At 44.9% G+C, this 21,327-nt stretch overlaps 1 protein-coding gene across 4 annotated transcripts in view; it reads left to right on the top strand.

The window, feature by feature from the left end:
• PTP4A3 (protein tyrosine phosphatase 4A3) overlaps positions 1-21,327 on the top strand; it is a 145,820-nt gene that overhangs the window by 76,288 nt on the left and 48,205 nt on the right. The window contains exon 1 of one of the 4 annotated variants that reach the window (XM_068238098.1): positions 10,954-11,061. The exons of 1 other annotated variant lie outside the window; for it this stretch is intronic. The gene's annotated coding sequence lies outside the window, so the exon portion shown is untranslated. Of the gene's footprint in view, positions 1-10,953; positions 11,062-18,286; positions 18,463-20,256; positions 20,345-21,327 lie in introns of those variants that run through there. 2 more of the 4 variants (XM_068238094.1, XM_068238095.1) reach the window with 2 other exon arrangements.

Raw genomic sequence — 21,327 nt, 5'->3', positions numbered from 1 at the left:
GACTTCCTGTCATTGTACAGGAAGAAAGGAATGCCACATCTGTGGGGGTGTGGTCAACTATATGCTCCAATTATGCTTAGCCCAGTGGGCCTCAAACTACAGCCTGCGGGACACATGCCACCCTCCGAGGCTTTCACTGCCCCCCAAACACAAAATGTATAACTTATGTAGCTGACTGCACCTTTTATATGTCAGCACCCCGCATATAGAATAACAGTGCTGGCACCACCCATCCACATACTGTAGAAGCCAGCAAGCAGCCATTCGCTGGCTTCCAATCCAATTCTGCATCAGGTGAAACTACTGTCCAACTGGACGCAGGTTGTCACCTGGGTATGCTTCACTGTCTGGTGCACAGACGTTCTTTGGGCGCCGCATGACTGAATGGAGGCTGCTGGGAGTTCTCCTCCAGGCATGATTGGGGGACTCAATACCTAGATTCAATGTAATGTTTAACATTTTATGTATGTACTGGCCCCCCAGCAGTCTGAAGTATGTTGATTTGACCCTTGACCGAAAACATTTGGGGACCTCTGGCTTAACCACTCAGGGCAGTTTCTCAATGACACACTGTGAAGCATGGCGAGGGAGAGCTGGGCAGGCACCAGAATAATCACAGGTACATCTGCAGTACAGCTTGTTAAAATACCTGACATATATAGAGATGATTAGGGAAGGTGTTTATTTTAAGGACAGTACACGTTAAATATAACCAAGCTGATGGCTTGTTTAGTGCCGCCGTGTGCCGGGCGGGTGAGTATTGGGTATTAAGTATCCAGCAGACCATGCTTCAATTGAGGAGCTTATTCTTATCGGCGGTCCAGGCCTCCACTAGGCTGTCATCATAAGACCGTTTGCCAGCGGCGGCGGTCCGTGCCAGCAGACGGATCCAGCTCAGCGGTGCGTTACTGTACACCCGGCGGACTGGCACGGTTTTGTTGGTCTCAGTCCCTCTATTGATTGAGCCAAGATTCTATGAAGTTGTGCGTGGGGCGTAAAAGCAGCAGATTAATCCCCGCCCGCCACACGGTCGCAGTTATCGCGCAAATATGCAGAAGATCACAGCTTGGCTCTGCTGGGCATAAAAGCGCAGAGGCACGAGGCACTCCAGGTCTCCGAAAACACAACTACTGGACGACTTCTGATTCAAATGCTGAACTAAAGCGGAGCAAAAAGGAAGGTGGAGCAGTGGTTAGCATTTACTGCCCTGCAGCTCTGGCATTCAGCTTTCATATCCAGCTGGGCCCATGTCGTGATTACTGGAGGGGGGGCGGAGACAACCCAGGTGACCTGATGAGACAGACATGTGTATGTACAGTGCCAAGCACACAAATATCTCTCTCTCTCTCTCTCTCTCTCTCTCTCTCTCTCTCTCTCTCTCTCTCTCTCTCTCTCTCTCTCTCTTCCTCTTCTTCCTCCTCCTCCTCCTCCTTTTCCTCCTCCTCCTTTTCCTCCTCCTCCTCCTCCTTTTCCTCCTTTTCCTCCTCCTCCTCCTCCTTTTCCTCCTCCTCCTCCTCCTTTTCCTCCTCCTCCTTTTCCTCCTCCTCCTCCTCCTCCTCCTCCTCCTCCTCCTCCTCCTCCTCCTCCTCCTCCTCCTCCTCCTCCTCCTCCTCCATGAAAGAGTTAAAAATCAGGTATGCAAATGAGTCTCTGTCCGGGTCGGACTGGGTCAGACTGTAGCATAACCCTCACTGATAGGAAAGTATTTTATGGGTGTAATTACTTATTAGCAAATGGCTTCTGGTAGCAGGAAAGAGATAAAAGGGGTCAATAATTCATAGATTTGAGCTCTGGCATACTTCAATGATGGTGTCATTGAGCAGAGACCATGAAATGTATGTGTCATTTTTAGGAGGAGGATGGATACAATTGTTCTCATCCGTTTTTCACCTTTGATGTCCTTTTAAAAAACAACCCAGTTCTCTTTGCATTTTGTAATCCGTTTAAACCAAACCTTTGACGTTCAACGCAAAAAAAAAAGTTAGATGCTTGCCTAAGTACAGGTAAAAATCTGGATGATCCTAAAGGTGGCCACTAATTAGGGCTGTGGAGTTGAGGAGCTGCGGGCCCGTTCAGACTACAAAGTGCGGACCGCAACGCGTACGAACGCACGCCATCCGCGTTCGTATGCGTTGCGTGGCTGATCCCATCACTGAAAAGTGAATGGGACAGCCGCGCGTTTTTGTAAAATCTGCGTGCAGCATGCGTTCCCGGACCGCACAGGTCCGGAACGCATGCAGTGTGAACATCAGACATTGCACTCTATGCAATGTCTGATGTCCTGCGTGTCGGCCCCCCCGCACGCGTTTCCAAAACGCATATGGAAACGCGTGCAGTGTGAACGGGCCCTGGAGTCAGAAGGTTTTTGGACCGAAACCACAGCCCTGCCTGATGATACAATTGGGAATGATTCTTCGTATGAACAGTGTAAGAATGGCAGCAATGTAAATATTCCCTTTGAAAAATAGGTGAATTTTGATTGGCTGTTGTAGGCACTTCCCACTTTCTAATTAATCCCAGTTACCCAGTGGCCAGTTGTGTCAAGTTTGGGAACCCTGCCAATATCCGTGTAAGAATGGCTGCAGTTTATATTTTCCCATGTAAAAAAAAATGTAGTTGGCACTGCCCACTTTTTCTAACCTTGACATAGTCACTCAATTATCAAGTTTATCAGCTTTGGGGTCCTTGGTATCAATAATTTGTATATTCTCATTGAAATTAAGCAAATTTGATTGGCTGTTTGTGGCTCCACCCCCTTTCTGAATTTGATCCCCAGTCACCCAATGACCAACTGTAGCAGGTTTGAAGCATCTATTACCAGTGTAAGAATGGCAGCAATTTAAATATTCCCCATGAAAATCAACAGGTGAATTTTGATTGTCTGTTGTAGGCTCCACCCACTATCCTGAATATTAATCCCAGTGACCAATTGTGCAAAGTTTGAGAACCCTGCCATTAACCGTTTAAGAATGGCTGCAGTTTATATTTTCCCAGTGCTCCACCCACTTTTTGTAACCTTGACACACAGTCACTCAATGACCAAGTTTGTGAGCTTTCAGGTTCCTGGCATCAAAAATGTGTGAATGGAAGCGTTTTATCTAGCAAGAAATCTTATTGGCTGTTTGTGGCTCCGCTCCTTTGGGGGAATTTGCACCCCAATCACCGAATGACTCACTGGTGCAAGTTTGAAGCCTCTGCCATAAATGGTGTAAGAATGGCAGCAATTTCAATATTCCCCTTGAAAATCAATAGGTGAATTTTGATTGGCTTTTGTAGGCTCCACCCACTTTTCTGAATCTTAATCTCATCCACCCAGTGAACAAGTGTGTGAAGTTTGAAAACCCTGCGATTAACAGTCTTAAGCTGGCCACTAACGGTCCAATTTCTAGCGAAAAATCGTTCGAGCGATCAAATTCTGTTCGGATTGGTTGTAAATAATCTCCATTGGTGGACACAATCGATTATGAACGAGTGAAAAAAATGTCGCCCGGGATTTTCTTGGTGGTCGTGATAGATAGGAAGCAAAGATTGGTTAGTTGATGGTGTAGTGAACGATTTTTCGTCCGATCAGAATTTCTGATCGCTCGAACGATTTTTCGCTAGAAATTGGACCGTTAGTGGCCAGCTTAAGAATGGCTGCAGTTTACATTTCCCCCCCCCCCTTTTTAAAATGAATGGCTGAAATTTGATTGACGGTTTAATGCTCTACCACTTTTCCTGGATTTGTAACCTTGGTGACCAAGTGACCAACTGTGCCAAGTGTGGGGACTCTGGCTTGATCACTGTGAGAATGGCAGGCTTTTACACTTTTCCCATTGACATGAATGGGTGGAATCTGATTTTCTGTTTGTAGCTTTGCCCAGGTGTGCAGGGGGGCCGCGAGACCCCCAGAACATATCATCCCAGGTAGTAAGGGATCTGTATACTAAGTTTTCGTTCAAATCGGTTAAACAGTTTTCGAGTGACACACCAACCTCACACACACCCACACACGAATATATATATATGTATGTATGTATGATAATATTTATGATATTTATATTATAATTATAATTAGAGAGATATAGATTATTATGTATTTATATACAGTGGGATGCAAATGTTTGGGCAACCTTGTTAATCTTCATCATTTAAACAATTATTGCGCACTTTCTGTAAATTCAATAAACTTCATTTCACTTCTCAAATATCACTGTGTGTGTCTCCTATATGATATATTTAACTGACATTTTTTTACTGTAACAACCAACGATTTATACAGGAAAATCATGATTAACAAGTTGCCCAAACTTTTGCATCCCACTGTAGCACTGACATCTTCTGCAGCACTTTACAGAGTACATAGTCATGTCGCTGACTGTCCTCAGAGGAGCTCACAATCTAATCCTACCTTAGTCATAGTCTAATGCCCTACCATATTATTATGTATTTATATAGCACTGACATCTCCTACAGTGCTGTACAGAGTACATAGTCATGTCACTGACTGTCCTCAGAGGAGCTCACAACCTAATCCTACCATAGTCATAGTCTAATGTCCTACCATATTATTATTATGTATCTATATAGCACTGACATCTTCTGCAGCACATTACAGAGTACATAGTCATGTCACTGACTGTCCTCAGAGGAGCTCACACTCTAATCTACCTACCAGTTGAGCCACAGCACTGTATGATGTAATTCTAGGCTATGGTCTGTGCTGCTGCTGTTCCTGCCCCATCCCGCAACTATTCTAAACTTTTACATCCTGTCAATATTTTTTTCACTTTTGATTGATTCACAAAAGCTTGATAACTCAGTTAACACTCCTAAAAGCTTTGCACGTGCTAACTAGGGTGCTAAGTAGTTTACAAGTGCAAAGCATGTTAGCACGTGCAAAGTGGCTTTTCACTGGCGTGCTAACACTTTGCACGCTTTAGTGAATCAAGCCCATGATCTGGACGGGATTTCTAGGAGATTCAATCTGAGCGATAGAATCAGCTGGGGAAACCGACCGTGTGGGTGGGCAATATTTTACTGTACCCCATATCTGTACAGGCATATTAAGCAGAGTGCTGATCCTTGTTTTGCGTTCGCCTTCAGACGCACTCCCCTCCACTCTTGTTTGACATGTGAGTCAGGATATCGATGGGTACAGAAAGATCCAGATAGAATGATTGATGCAGCTAATATTGTATCCGGCCGCTGTGTTCTGTAGATCACGCCGCTCTCTGCAGAGCACAGAGTAACCTGTTGTATCCACAGCTTGGGTTACACATTCCTGCCAGATGCCGTGCAGAGACAGGACAACCCCGGAGCCTATATTAGGCAGCAGAACCAGCGAGATCCAGCTGCAGCGTGTTACTACATGCCCCGCCTGGTCAGTGGTCACTCTGTGCAGTTGGGGGCGCCCGGGCTGCCTCGTGACCATCGGGGTCGCTCAAACAGGCAAAGGGAGAAAAGGGAATTCTATTCTAGTCCCAAAAATACTCCCATATTGTCATCTGATCTGAATTTGTATTTTAGGTATATCCGAGATGAAATCTGCAAGTTAAACTGCATACTCTCCACCCGACTGCTCCTGCGAAGGCCCCTTTGACGATGGTCGTCGGTGACGCCTCTTCCTGCCGGCGGATATGCATGACTCAACACGCCGGGAGCCAACCAGACTTCAAAAGATTGCGGAACTTTACGCAGGAGTCGTCTGGGATCTTAGCGATCCGATCTGTCGTTATTGCGATAAGCGGCGTTTGTGTGTTCATACGCCCGTACCCACGTCACAATATCGTGGAAACTACTGCTCGTTGCTCAAAAAAATCTTCGGTCATGGGGAAAATCGCAACGTGGGTACATAGCTTTGAACCATACTCACCTGGGCAGAGTGCGGTCTCTGGATCCCCCAGGGCTTCCCCTTGTCCTCCTCACCCCTATCGCTGCTGCCCTGAACCCTCTGGAGCGCGTAGTGCCCATGCATGGACAGCCGTGCATGCGCAGAAGCAAGGAGGGAGAGTGGCAGCAGGTGCAGTACGGCCGCGCTCGTACATGGCGAAGACCAGCTCTTGTGGAATATGTTCTGGGGATCCATACGCACCATCTGTAGATGCTGTTTGCAGCAATCCGTGCCAGGGCTGTTCATTAGTTTCTAAAAGTGGACCTGAACGGATTAAAAAAACGTTTCACTTGCCTGGGGCTTCTGCCAGCCCCCTGCAGCTGACCTGTGCACGCGAAGTTGCCAAACTATCCTCCTTTCCGTTCACTGCGCAGCCCTGACCGCGCGTCATTGTTCCAGTCGCCAGGAGCGCAGTAGAGATTTTTTCGTACTGCGCCTGCACAGGATGCTCCTGGCCATGGGCTTGCACACGAGGATGCGCGCGGCAGGTGCAGGGGGCGTCTACTTACAAGTCGTCATGAGCCGCGGTGGGTGATTGGAGTATTCTAGTAGGGCGAGGGCACAGGATAGCCGCGGGGGGCTGGCAGAAGGAAAACCTTTTTCTTTTAGAGACACTGAAGCGAAAAAAAAAATATGATATAGTGAATTGGTTGTGTACTATGAATAATTACTAGAAGATTAGCAGCAAAGAAAATATTCTCATACTTTTATTTTCAGGTATATAGTGTTTTTTCTAACATTGCATCATTCTATAATATGTGCACATTACACAACACTCAGCATTCAAAATGATTCTTTCAGAGCAGTCTATGAACTAATGACCTCTCCTCTGGCAGAGAAAAAGTAAATAGTTCACTTACAGTTGAGATAATAAAAGTCAGATAACAGCCCTCTCCAATGCTACGTACACACCTGCGACAACGATCGTTCGTTGTCAACGACGAACGATCTTTTAATTGACGGAAGAACGACCTAAGTAAAGTTAGTTGTAAAAAGTAACGATCACATCGTTAGAACGAACGTTACACTACTAAAAGCACTTAATGCGCCTGCGCATAAAATTGTAAAGTTCCATGGAGAAAAAGTGAAATGCGCATGTCCAGCCTGGTACGAACGATCGTTTCCAACGATGTACCACTTTTGCTAACTATCGTCGTTGGGAAAAATCCGCCAAGCTAGATCGTTCGTTTTGAACGATCTAGCTCGTCCGTCGTTCGACTTCATGGTCGTTGGCTGCTTTTTTTTTTTCAAACGATCGTCGTTTGAAATGATCGGGGAACGATCGTTTCAAGCGACTATAGTCGCATGTGTGTACGCACCTTTAGTCTGAGAGCTTAATGGCTTGTTTGCATAGAGATAACTAGAGTTTCTTAACTCTTCCTGTACTGGAAACAATTAGACTGATGTATCTGATCTTAATGATTTATTTCTTAGCTGTACTACACATACAAATCATCATATCATCATTTTTTTTTTTCGCTTCAGTGTCTCTTTAAAGGACAACTGTAGGGAGAGGTATATGGAGGTTGCCATTATTTATTTCCTTTTAAGCAATACCAGTTACCTGGCTGTCCTGCTGATCCTCTGCCTCTAATACTTTCAGCCACAGCCCCTGAACAAGCATGCAGCAGATCAGGTGCTCTGACTGAAGTCGCTCTCTGTAGGCGTGAAGAAAAAAAGGGGTATCCCCCTCCACCAAGGGTGGATGTACAATGTAATGTGAATTGAACAGAGGCGCCAGGTGCATCTCTGACATTACGCTGCTGTGTGCTCCTACTTTTACTGCCTGATGAAGCGGGCATAGACCTGCGAAACGCGTTGTACTAAACCCCTGGAGTGTACCATTAAATTTACCTTTATTGCATTACACAGCTTCCTTGTGTCTGCTTGAGGGAGGTAAGTCCACCACTGCCTCCTAAGCAATTTTAAATATTTTAAATCGTGTTTTTATCCTTTTGGCGCCTCTGTTCAATTCACATTACATCATACATCCACCCTTGGTGGAGGGGGATACCCCTTTTTTCTTCACGTCTACAGAGAGCGACTTCAGTCAGAGCACCTGATCTGCTGCATGCTTGTTCAGGGGCTGTGGCTGAAAGTATTGGAGACACAGGACCAGCAGGGGAGCCGGGCAACTGGTATTTTAAAAGGAAAAATCCATATCCTTCTGAGTTTTTAGGTTCCCTTTAAAGGTTATGCTGTTGACTATCCTTTAGAGCAGAGTGGAAGTTTTGAATTTCAGGTCTGCTATAAACAATACCAGTTGCCTGGCTGTCCTGCTGATCTTTTTGGCTGCAGTAGTCTGAATCACACACCTGAAACAAGCATGCAGCTAATCCAGCCTGACTTCAGTCACCCCAGCCCCAGAACAAGCATGCAGCTAATTCAGTCACACTTTAGTCAAACATATGATCTGCTGCATGCTTGTTCAGGGGCTATGGCTGAAAGTATTGAGGGTCAGCAGGACAGCCAGGCAATGTGCATTGTTTAAAATGAAATGTCAACCTCCATTTCAGGTGTCCTTTAAATTTCCAGATGTAAAATAAATCCCTTTTTAAACCGTTTGGCCACGAGCCGCTGCACCAGCCACTTCCTGCATCTCTGCCGCTGTGGTCTGTGCACGACTCGGAAAAGTGGTTTGCTGTGTATGGTAATCTCTATACTCAGTGACCACCGCAGGAGGCCATACACTTATCAATTTCGTTCGATATCCAGTCCGGAAAACGGAGAAAAATTGTGATCGAATGCTTGAAAGCACTGCCCCAACGTTGCTGGCCCCATCGACCATCGTAAACCTTACTGTCTGAATCCATCAAAATGGTTGATTGTGTCGAACGAAAGTTATAGAACGGCAGCCCACAGCGTTGCAATGCGTCGAGGGATTTGATCAGATTGACCCCTCTCTGATCAGGTCATGATCTATGTTTTGGTCACATGGAGATGGGTGTGGTCAGCTTTAGACTCCTCCCACCTTCCTTCTGCACTGTTAACTAGAGTTCATTGGTGAGCTGCTTATGATTCTAACTTGCAAATGTAATGCAAATTCTATGCTGCTTGGATGTGGTTGTATCCAGGCAGTGCATGTATTTGCTTTAGTTCCTGTCTGCCGGATTCCACTACCAGCCTCCGCTATTTGATTCGGCCGCGTCTTGCTGCGCAGCTTCAGCCCAAATCGCTAAGCCGTGCCGTGCAAGGGTAGAGGGACTAGAGGGGTAGAAACCGTGTGTGTGATCTGAAAGTCCATGTTAAAGAGACACGGAAGCGAAAAAAAAAAAATGATATAGTGAATTGGTTGTGTACTATGAATAATTACTAGAAGATTAGCAGCAAAGAAAATATTCTCATCTTTTTATTTTCAGGTATATAGTGTTTTTTCTAACATTGCATCATTCTATAATATGTGCAGATTACACAACACTCAGCATTCAAAATGAGTCTTTCAGAGCAGTCTGTGAAGTAATGAACTCTCCTCTAGCAGAGGAAAAGTGAATAGTCCAGGAACAGTTGAGATAATAAAAGTCAGATAACAGCCCTCTCCACGACTAACTTAGTCGGAGAGCTTAATAGCTTTTTTGCATAGAGATAACAACTGGAGTTTCTCAACTCTTCCTGTACTGGAAACAATTAGACTGATGTATCTGATCTTAATGTTTTATTTCTTAGCTCAAATCATATCATTTTTTTTTTCGCTTCAGTGTCTCTTTAAGCCTCATCTACATGGTATAGTTTTTCATCAGATCGACAGATCTATTAGATCATTTCCAACTGGTCAGATTGGATTGCAATAGATTTTGGGCACTTATCAATGCAAAATCTATCGCAAAATTGATAAGAAATGGCATCGTGTGTAGACGTCCAAATTGTTTCTGATCAGATCACCGGCTGATCTGATGGAAAATTGTACCATGTAGATGAGGCTTTAGGGATAGACGGCGTTCTCCCTGCCCCTCTTGTCTGCGGGGAAACGCGGCAGATTTGTGCTGAATTCAGCACTACTGGCATTGGGCCCTCAGAGCTTGGGGCCCACTAGGGTGAATTTGGCAGCGGTTTTGAATCGCCAGAGATTCCCCAAAAAATGATTTGCCAATGTGTTTAAATGGTGGGGAACCCACTAGTATGATTTGTGATTAGGGGTAATTACAGGACAGGGCATTTGCGCTTAGTTATCTATAGAAGCGCTGGAAAATCACTTTGAAAAGCAATTCTGCAGCAATTTGGCAGCAGAGCGTTTTGAGCTTTTAAAATAAAGCTAATTATACTTACCGAGTGTTCCGATGTCTGGCTTCTGTCCGTAGGCCCGCCCTCTACCAGAAGACGTCACGGGGGCGTCTGTGGTCCTAGAGAAGCACCTATGACCTCTTAGGGGGCGGGGCTGCAGGCAGAAGCTGGACATCGGGTCACATGGTAAGTATAATAATGTTTATTAGGGGAGAAAAAAAGCTAATTGGAAGTTTTTGACAGTTTACTGCACAGCGCTTCAAAATGGAGCGAAACGCAATCGCCCTAGGAATCGCTGCATTCCTAGTGGCCCCAATCCCCGGGCTGTAAATATTGGTATCCCATTGCCCATCTGTATTGTTGATGCTCCTCTAGTCCTTGTATACGAAGCCCCCCTCCCTCCCAGGACTGGTTTCCCCCACCCCCCCCCCCAGTGTAATAGCGCTAAGTGGCCGGGCACATGTCTGCTGCTGACATTACAGCTTCCCGGTAATCCGTCTGTCATTGTGCTCAGTGTATTGCAGGAACGCTCTGTGCCGTCATTGTGCGCCATCTCTGATTGAAGCTCGGGAACCTGATCCTGACTCATCGGTACTCACATTAAGGAAAACATAGTTACTGCTGTCATGGCAAGCGGGGAGCTGTTGACACGGAGCATCATGGGACGAGCTGCACATGGCTGCGTGTCTCGTGTTCCCTCGACATGTGCAGACTCCTCTTCCTGTCATGTATGGATCTCTCCCCACTTATAGCCAAAAGGCTGAAATTCCCAATCAGGTGACTTGCTGAAGAGTTGTGATCCGCTCACCCCTGCCGCTCTGCACGGCGGGAACCAGCAGCATGAGGAGCGGAGGTGGACGGTGAGATGCTTGTAAGCTCTGACTTGCATGCAAAGGCTGTTGATTGGGTTGGAGTACCTGTCCTTTTTCTTCTTAAAAAAACAAACCGCAGAGGACCGTCGGCTCCTTATGGTAAGGAAAGAAAACGCATGGGGTGCTACAAAAAAACGCATTACAGAATGGCAAGCTCGGATTATTGCTTTAAGGTCACGACCACCAGGAGAGGAGGGTTTCCATGATTTGGAAACAGGATAGGTTTGATTTGTTTCCCAGTTGCTCCTTTTATTGCCTGATGAAGGGGATGAAAGCCTGTGAAATGCGTTGCCTGTTTGGAGCTTTTTTTTGTGTGATTTTAAAGTCCGATTTATGCAGAATCTTGAGTTTGAGTCTATATTGTGGGAGGTAAGTCCACCACTACCTCCTATGTTTAAAGGATACCTGACGTGACATGATGATAGACATGTGTATGTACAGTACCTAGCACACAAATAACTAGGCTGTGTTCCTTTTTTTTTCCTTCTCTGCCTGAAAGAGTTAAATATCAGGTATGTAAGTGGCTCAGTCCTGACTATCAGGGGCTCTCGATTATCTCCCATTTTTGTTTTTACAAGTTTCCTAGATTTGGTGTTTTTACCCCAGGACGAGACCTGATATTAGATTCAAAAAATACCTTGACACTGTTTATTGATCTGAGGAAGTGGGTAGATAACCACGAAATGCGTTGTCCAGTGTTTTTGAATGAATCATTTTATTTCTTATATCTGTGTTCATCGCGGGGTAAGTTGTTGTTTTCTCAACTGTTTTTTTTTTTTTTTTTTTTTTTTTTTTTGCACATTTTTTGGGGTGCTACTTAGTTATTCTATGCTGCTCAGACTTGAGACGATCAGAACAACTTTCCAATTGTTCCAGACCAACACCGTCTCTGTGCAAGACGTAATTATTAGCAGCCCATTGGCCGTTTGTGATGAGGAGGGCCACACCATTTTTCTGAAGACGGTGAGGTTGGATTTTATACAGAAGAATCCAGCTACCAATTGGGACTGTGGGAGGAGTCAGAGCAGGTTTGTGCCGCATATACACCAATCATAGTTGGCCCTGGACACACCTGTTTGAAGACTTTTTGGTCCCTATAATTAACTTTTTTTATCCTCAGTTTTCTCCAAGGTGATATTTTCATACCTTGTAAATTGCCTTTTGTGCTGCCAGGAACCAAGAAAATACTCAGAATATTTTTTGATATTCTAATTTTATATAGACTGTGATGAAAAATTATCTCTTAGGTGAAAAAGATAATCGAATAAGGGCCATGGTCTATTGACCGTTTCTTGTGTTACCACCACACTTCAAGTGTTTGGGTTCAGGAGATCGCTTTTGATTCTGATGCTGTGCACATTTATGCAGCTAAAGCTGCCGTTCAATAGTACAACTTTATTTTTTTTTTTGTTTTTTAGTGAACGATCTTATTTTCAATTAGATTGTTCAGATCGTGTTACATGAAAACAAAGAAGCTGGTGGGCCCAATTGGTCCCGAACTATCCCATTATGGATGGCTGATGCATATTTTTAGATTGTAACTGGTTCAGATAAATGATGCCAAGTGACATATACAGTATATTCACTAAATACGTTCTTTTCATCTGCGTAGTGGTTAGCGCTCTCGCCTTGCAGCGCTGGGTCCCCGGTTCATATCCCAGCCAGGGCACTATCTGCAAGGAATTTGTATGTTCTCCCTGTGTCTGTGTGGGTTTCCTCCGGGCACTCCTGTTTTTCTCCCACATCCCAAAAACCTACAGATAAGTTAATTGGCTCACCCCTAAATTGGCGCTAGACTACAATACGTACAATACATACATAGACATAAGACTATGGCAGGTATTAGATTGTGAGCTCCTCCCAGGGACAGTTAGTGACAGGACCATAAATCTCTGTACAGCGCTGCGGAAGATGTCGGCGCTATATAAATACTAAATAATCTGTTTCTGATAACCCCATTCAGATCAGATTGTGTTCCTCCGCTCTCATACTACTTGTAGGTTGTAAAATTCATCAATCAGAATTTGTGTACGAACCCTAAGAAATTTTTTGAAGCTGCATAAGATTGCATTAAATCAAAATTAGTGGAATTTCAGTGCCCATCTCTAAACTAGCTGCAGTGTGTGCTGATCTCTGCTGCCTCCGGTATGTACAGTATAAGCGGTTACTCTGTGCCTGTATTGATAGTAAACTAGCTGCAGTGTGTGCTGATCTCTGCTACCTCTAGTATGTACAGTATAAGCGGTTACTCTGTGCCTGTACTGATAGTATACTAGCTGCAGTGTGTGCTGATCTCTGCTGCCTCCAGTATGTACAGTATAAGATGTTACTCTGTGCCTGTACTGATAGTAATCTAGCTGCAGTGTGTGCTGATCTCTGCTGCCTCCAGTATGTACAGTATAAGCTATTACTCCGTGCCTGTATTGATAGTAATCTAGCTGCAGTGTGTGCTGATCTCTGCTGCCTCCGGTATGTACAGTATAAGCGGTTACTCTGTGCCTGTATTGATAGTAAACTAGCTGCAGTGTGTGCTGATCTCTGCTACCTCTAGTATGTACAGTATAAGCGGTTACTCTGTGCCTGTACTGATAGTATACTAGCTGCAGTGTGTGCTGATCTCTGCTGCCTCCAGTATGTACAGTATAAGATGTTACTCTGTGCCTGTACTGATAGTAATCTAGCTGCAGTGTGTGCTGATCTCTGCTGCCTCCAGTATGTACAGTATAAGCTATTACTCCGTGCCTGTATTGATAGTAATCTAGCTGCAGTGTGTGCTGATCTCTGCTGCCTCCGGTATGTACAGTATAAGCGGTTACTCTGTGCCTGTACTGATAGTAATCTAGCTGCAGTGTGTGCTGATCTCTGCTGCCTCCGGTATGTACAGTATAAGCGGTTACTCTGTGCCTGTATTGATAGTAAACTAGCTGCAGTGTGTGCTGATCTCTGCTGCCTCCGGTATGTACAGTATAAGCGGTTACTCTGTGCCTGTACTGATAGTAAACTAGCTGCAGTGTGTGCTGATCCCTGCTACCCCAGTATGTACAGTATAAGCTTTTACTCTGTGCCTGTACTTGTAGTAAACTAGCTGCAGTGTGTGCTGATCTCTGCTACGTCCGGTATGTACAGTATAAGCTGTTACTCTGTGCCTGTACTGATAGTAAACTAGCTGCAGTGTGTGCTGATCTCTGCTACCCCCAGTATGTACAGTCTAAGCTGTTACTGCAGCTAGATTACTATAAGTACAGGCACAGAGTAACAGCTTATACTGCACACACTGGGGGTAGCAGAGATCAGCACATGCTGCAGCTAGTTTACTATCAGTACAGACGCAGAGTAACTGCTTATACTGTACATATTGGGGGTAGCAGAGATCAGCACACACTGTAGCTAGTTTACTATCAGTACAGGCGCAGAGTAACCGCTTATACTGTACATACTGGAGGCAGCAGAGATCAGCACACACTCTGCGCCTGTACTGATAGTTATCTAGCTGCAGAGTGTGTGCTGATCTCTGCTGCCTCCGGTATGTACAGTATAAGCGGTTACTCTGCGCCTGTACTGATAGTAAACTAGCTGCAGCATGTGCTGATCTCTGCTACCCCCAGTGTGCAGTATAAGCTGTTACTCTGTGCCTGGTACTGATAGTAAACTAGCTGCAGTGTGTGCTGATCCCTGCTGCCTCCAGTATGTACAGTATAAGCTGTTACTCTGCCTGTACTGATAGTAAACTAGCTGCAGTGTGTGCTGATCACTGCTATGCTGTGTCAAGTGACTTGAAGCAGCACAGCTGAAGGCAGACAGTGTTGGTGAGGTGTTTAGTTCCTGGGCTGAGGATGAGCCGGGCACAAGCACTGCATGTGAGACTGCAGCCCTGTAAGCCTGTGATGCAGATTCTGGCTGGGCCTGAGATCAGAAGCAGGCCTGGAATCCACTACAAAGCGCTATCGCTAGTGTTTTTAATGAGTTCTGTAAGCTATTTCATGAGCGGTTTCTGCCGAATTTGGTAACTATTTAAAAAGATTAAGTGTCTTGCCAGCGATTTGCGATTAGCTTTTTTTAATTCTGATTGTTCCTTTCAATTTAATTTTTTTTTTTTTTTTTTTTTTTTTTTTTTTTTACAGGGTGCAGTAATTTAAAAACGCTAGCAAAATTGCTCTGTATTGCGAATTATGAGCGATTACGTCAGCGTTTATATACTTGCAGAAGCACTAACGCAAAACTCTCAAAAAATGCTGCATGTCCTGCATTTGTGATCTTGCTCATCGCAATTGCTCCAGTGGAATTTGGCCCATCCATTAGCATTAGCTGAGCGTTTCGGGAAATCGCTAGAGTTTTGAATCGCTCCTTAAGGCCCCATTCACACACACGCGATTTTATGGCTTTTTATTTCATTTTTTCCTAGTGATCTCCCAGCGATTTATTTTATTTTTATTTTTTTCCCCCACTGCATAGAAAGCATTTTTCCAGGGTTTTTTCCAGGGCTGTGGCGTCGGAGTCGGGGCCATTTTGGTGAGTCGGAGTCGTGGTTTCATAAACTGAGGAGTTGGAGTCGGAAGATTTTTGTACCGACTCCACAGCCGTGTTTTTTTTCAGCGATTAGCGGTTTGCAATTTCTAGTTCAATATAAGCCTGCAGAATCGCTCAGAAAAATGCTGCAGGCCACAAGTTTGCGTTTCAGCAAATCACAAATCGCTTACATGAGTATACTTTCATTGTACACAAGTTTTTTAAACCGCTAGCGATTTTAAGCAATGCTGAAATCGCTCTGAAAACGCACAAATGTGAATGGGCCCTAAACGCTCAAATCGCTTTCGTGGGTTCCGGCCCTCAGGCTGGTTTGGGGAACGCTTGGAGTACATTCATGCAGCGTGTGCTCAGACCGCTCGGCTCATAGTGCTTGGTTTGTATAGCTGATAAGTTATCACCAGGCGCCTGTGTTGTGGAAACCAGTTTCTGTGCTGCTGAGACTCGGACAGGCCGAGGAAGCTGATTGGCTAGTGCTGATGCGGGGGTGAAGGGTAGGACAGATTGTTAGATATTGGGGGGGCGGAGTTTAGGGTACGGTGTCGGGAAGGGGTACATGACCTGTTAGGGATCCACAATAGAGGTTATCATTTAGTAGATTAGACATTAGGGTTGGATGAGGTTCGCGTTAGGTGTTGGGGCTGGGGTAAGTTTAAGAGGCGGGTGGAGGGTTGGAACAGGCAGAAGTCGGGGAGGGCTGGTAGGTGACACCCCACTTTTTTTGGTAGGGGGGGGGGGGGGGGAGATGAGAGAAGAGACATGTGAGTTTCTTTGGTTTTGAAGGGACCTGAATGAATATGAAGGCTTTTATATTTACCGTATATTCCGGCGTAGAAGACTGGACGTGTAAGACGACCCCCAACTTTTCCAGTTAAAATTTAAATTATGTGATCTACTCGCCGCACAAGACTACCCCTCTTGACTGTTGGGCATTTGTATACTGTATGTACTGGTGCTATACTGTATAAACAGGTACAGATACTGGTGCTGTACTTTTACTGGTTTTTGTATACTGGGTACCACACAAACACTGCAAGCGGTGTACCTTACCGGCGATTGGCTGGTTGTATACAAAGCCTGCTTGGATTGGTCAGCTATCCCTGTCTCCAAGACTATTTGTACATCACCACCCTTGCTGCTTCCTTGCTGCTTCATATGGTCGCTGCATACGGCAACCACAGATTCTCCAGTCTAGCTCTGAAGTTTCAGCACCTGCCCTATAAGATACCTGGTGTATAAGACGACCCTGACTTTTGACAATATTTTCCTGGGTTAAAAAGTAATAATCCATAATAATAATCCAAACATTTGTATAGCGCTTTTCTCCTGTCGGACTCAAAGCGCTCAAGAGCTGCAGCCACTGGGACGCGCTCAAGAGGCCACCCTGCAGTGTTAGGGAGTCTTGCCTTGAACTCCTTACTGAATAGGTACTTGACCTAGCCAGGATTTGAACCCTGGTCTCCCATGTCAAAGGCAGCACCCTTAACCAGTACACTATCCAGCCACTGTAGTAGTCTAATACGCCAGAATACAGTGTTTCACTTTACACCATACCAGTTTCTTGGCAGTCCTGCTGCTCTATTTGGCTGCAGTAGTGTTTGAATCACACCAGGAACAAGCATGCGGATAATCTTCTCAGATTGGAAAATGTCAAACACACCTGATCTGCTGCATGCTTGTTCAGGGGCTATGGCCGACAGTATTAGAGGCAGAGGGTCAACGGGGCTGCCAGGCAACTGGTATTGTTTAAAAGGAAATATGGCTGCCTCCATATACCTGTCACTACAGGTTCCCTTTAAATGACCCAGAGGTATTCAGTGTAACTTGCCTGGGGCTCTTTCCAGCCCCCATTTGTGCCCTGGCTGGCTGAGCTCTGTGGTGGTTTATTTTCTTATAAGCAATACCAGTTACCTGGCTATCCTGCGGATCCTCTGCCTCTAATACTTTAAGCCATAGACCCCGAACAAGCATGCAGCAGGTCAGCTGTTTCTGACATTGTCTGATCTGACAGATGAGCTGCATGCTTGTTTCTGGTGTGATTCACACTACTGCAGCAGATCAGCAGGGCTGCCAGGCAACTGGTATTGCTTGAAAGGAAATAAACATGGCAGCCTCCATATACCTCTCACTTCAGTTGTCCTTTAAAATGTTTTACATTGTAAAATGTATCACAGGTGGCATCCTCTTTAGTCCTGTCAGGTGCTGCTCTGCGGAATGTTTTTGTTTCTGAAAATTCCATAACCAGTAAAAATAATGCCAGAATGCTCTGGCAGTAGAATTCTGCACAGTAAATAGCCTAGGCTAAGCATCACTGGAAGGGTGGGGTTACATACTGATAAACCATATATAAAGGAAGAGTTTCCTGCTGAAACTAGGAAAATAACCATAAAAGTAGTAATTTTCTGCATTCTCCTTTGTCACTACAGGGCCTCTTTAGTACGCTCAGAGCGTGGGGATGCTACACAGATTCATCTATATGTTTTGGGCTTTTAAAATAAAGATAAACCTAGAAATAGTTTTCATGTAAAATCTTGGCTTGCAGTTGAAGGTCAGAGTTCCCCCTTAAGCACGGGCAGCTCAGCAGCTCCTTCCTTATTCATGACATTCCAGGCTTCCAAACACAATGGGGACCGGCAGCATTCTTCCCTTACTACGCCGCATACCGAACGCGTGAATAAGGTGATCCTGTGTGTTGGGCGATCTCCCTGACTCGCACGATCTGCCGGATCAGCCCGCCTGGGAAAGGAGGAGGCAGGGAAGCATATTTGTGCAGGGATTACTTACACTAAGAGTATTAGGAGTACATTAGTGTGTGGGGCATTGTCAGTATCATGTGCTCCTACAGGCAGCTCTAACTGGTTCTATGCAGACGACTTCAGCGCCGCTCAGAAATAGTATTCATTCTCCTCCTCGCCTGCTCTGCTGCCTCCGCCGCTGCTACAGGGAGCCACTTGTCCTCGTCACTCTCTCCGCTCCGTAAGTCTGAACCTTCTTCCTCCTTGCTGAGATTTGTGTTTCGTGTATTCTGTACGCTTTGCTGCCTTCGCCCAGACAACAGACCAGATCGCTTTTCACGTAGAAGCATCGCTGGGAGAACGAGACGAAGGTATATTTTGTAGGCAGAATGGAGTTGTTGGCTTGGGCGGCTGAAGGGCTGGCCGTTTCCCTCACCTGTGATGCCGGCAACGAGGAGATAAAACGATCTGTAAACCCATTCGTGACACACGAGCGGAAAGGAGAATCTGAGATTTTTATCTTCCTTTTAAGGTGCCCATAGATTTACTTGATTTTCCTGCTCAATCGACCACTCTATTCGATCATTTTATTGAATTGAGGGAGAATTTGATTCTTTTCCATTCTGCTTGATTGCTTGAAATTGGCCAAAATCTGGTCAAATCGATTGATTTACTTGATTGAGCAGGATGGAAAATATTGATCGTAATGGAATCTGTTGCTGTTCAAAAATTCGATTGGGTTAAAAAATCATGTGGTTTCAAAGCATGGAGGCACAACATCGTTCAGATTGATTAGTGACGTTGCCAGGATCTCGTCTGCAGTGTGTGGATTACTAGTTAATTGACTTGATCGCCCAATTTAATTCGATTGCTTAATTGTCGGATTGAAAATCAAATAATGTATGGGCATCTTTACGTTTAATGAGGAATGGCGGACAGAATTAACGGGAGGAGGGCGAAGTTCTGCGATTAGTGGATTTTTATTTAAGTGTTTATATAGCGCCAACATATTACGCAGCGCTGTACAGAGTATGTTGTCTTGTCTCAAACGGTCCCTCAGAGGGGCTCACAATATAGTCTCTACCACAGTCATGTCTATGTATGTATTGTGTAGTGTGTGTATTATAGTCTAGGGTCAATTTAAGGGAGAAGCCAATTCACTTATCTGTAGGTATTTGGGATGTGGGAGGAAACTGGAGTGTCCAGAGGAAACCCACACACACGGGGAGAATATACAAACTCCTTGCAGATGTTGACCTAGCTGGGATTCAAACCAGGGACCCAGCGCTGCAAGGCGAAAGTGCTAACCACTACGCCACCGTGCTGCCCAGTAATGTATGACGCCGTCCTGCACTCATCGGAATTTATGGAACAGAGTCCGTTTTTAAGAATGGCGTCGATGGATGAAAGCTGAGGATAGCGATGATCACTTTGCGTTTTTATATAGCGTTGACATTTCCCGCTATGTTTTCCCAAATACAGCGCACAGCTTATGGCTGCCATTATGGAGGCCATACATGATACAATAACGTTTAATTATCCCGTTTTTTCGATCTAAATGATCGAATTGAATGAAAGTTGAAAATATTTTTTTCTTCGATCAAGAAATTCGACTGATTTATCCCGTTTTTTTCAAGAAAAATCTGATCGGACATGATAGAAAAAACTTTATATTCGATCTAACAGAATAATCAAACTAAATTATCTAATCGGAAAAAAATGAAAAATTGTACCATGTATGGCCACCTTTACACAGATTTTTCTAACCAATGTAACGACTTTGATCAGATTGGCTGGGGATTTATTCACCTTAACATGCCTGATTTGATCGATCAACAACCGCCGTATCGATATGTTAGCGGGTGATTGGACGTGTTGTGGAATCTAATGATTGGGCAGGGGGGGGGGGGGGGATATGATGTACCGTGTGGAGTGTTACACCACAAGAGAGAGGTTGGGCTGATCCGATTTCTGCTGAGGTGACAGTCCAGCAGACGAGAACATCCATCTGTCACTTGCTCAACTTGTAACCGGGGAGGGATTGTGCCATTCTCTACAATCGTTCGGTTGGCACAGCTTGGAGGAGCTCTGAGTCCAGGCCAGTTTGGGGAAAGGACTTATCGGTATGTCTTTGGGGGTGTAGCAGTGAAACCCATACAAACTCCATGCAGATGGTGTCATAGCAGAGATGTCCCTGGGACTCCGCATGTTGCCAGCAATCTGCATCCTATGCCACGCAGGTGGTCGCATTTTTACAGAAATGGGCAGCACTTGCGGTCCTTTCTGTTGGTATATACTTGTATAGCAGTGGCATTTTCTGCAGCACTGTACAGAGTACATAGTCATGTCACTGACTGTCCTCAGAGGAGCTCACAATCTAATCCTACCATAGTCATAGTGTAATGTCCTACCATATTGTTATGTATGTACAGTATATAGTGCTGACATCTTCTGCAGCACATTACAGAGTACATAGTCATGTCACTGACTGTCCTCAGAGGAGCTCACACTCTGATCCTACCATAGTTATAGTCTAATGCCCTACCATATTATTATTATGTATTTATATAGCACTGACATCTTCTGCAGCACATTACAGAGCACATAGTCATGTCACTGACTGTCCTCAGAGGAGCTCACACTCTGATCCTACCATAGTTATAGTCTAATGTCCTACCATATTATTATTATGTATTTATATAGCACTGACATCTTCTGCAGCACATTACAGAGCACATAGTCATGTCACTGACTGTCCCCAGAGGAGCTCACAGTCTGCATCCTGCCATAGGCATAGCCTAATGTCCTACCATATTATGTATTTATATAACACTGACCTCTTCTGCAGCACTTTACAGAGTACATAGTCATGTCACTCACTGACTGTCCTCAGAGGAGCTCACACTCTAATCCTACCATATTATTATGTGATAATATAGCACTGACATCTGCAGCACATTACAGAGTACATAGTCACGTCACTGGCTGTCCTCAGGAGCTCACAATCTAAGACTACAATAGTCAGTCTAATGTCCTTCCATATTATTATTATTATTATTATTATTATTATTATTATTTATGTACAGTATATAGTGCTGACATCTTC

Source organism: Hyperolius riggenbachi, chromosome 5, assembly GCF_040937935.1.
Source record: "Hyperolius riggenbachi isolate aHypRig1 chromosome 5, aHypRig1.pri, whole genome shotgun sequence".
Lineage (NCBI taxonomy): Eukaryota > Metazoa > Chordata > Amphibia > Anura > Hyperoliidae > Hyperolius > Hyperolius riggenbachi.
Note: the sequence above shows the minus strand (reverse complement) of the source record. Positions and strands in the feature narration are given on the sequence as shown.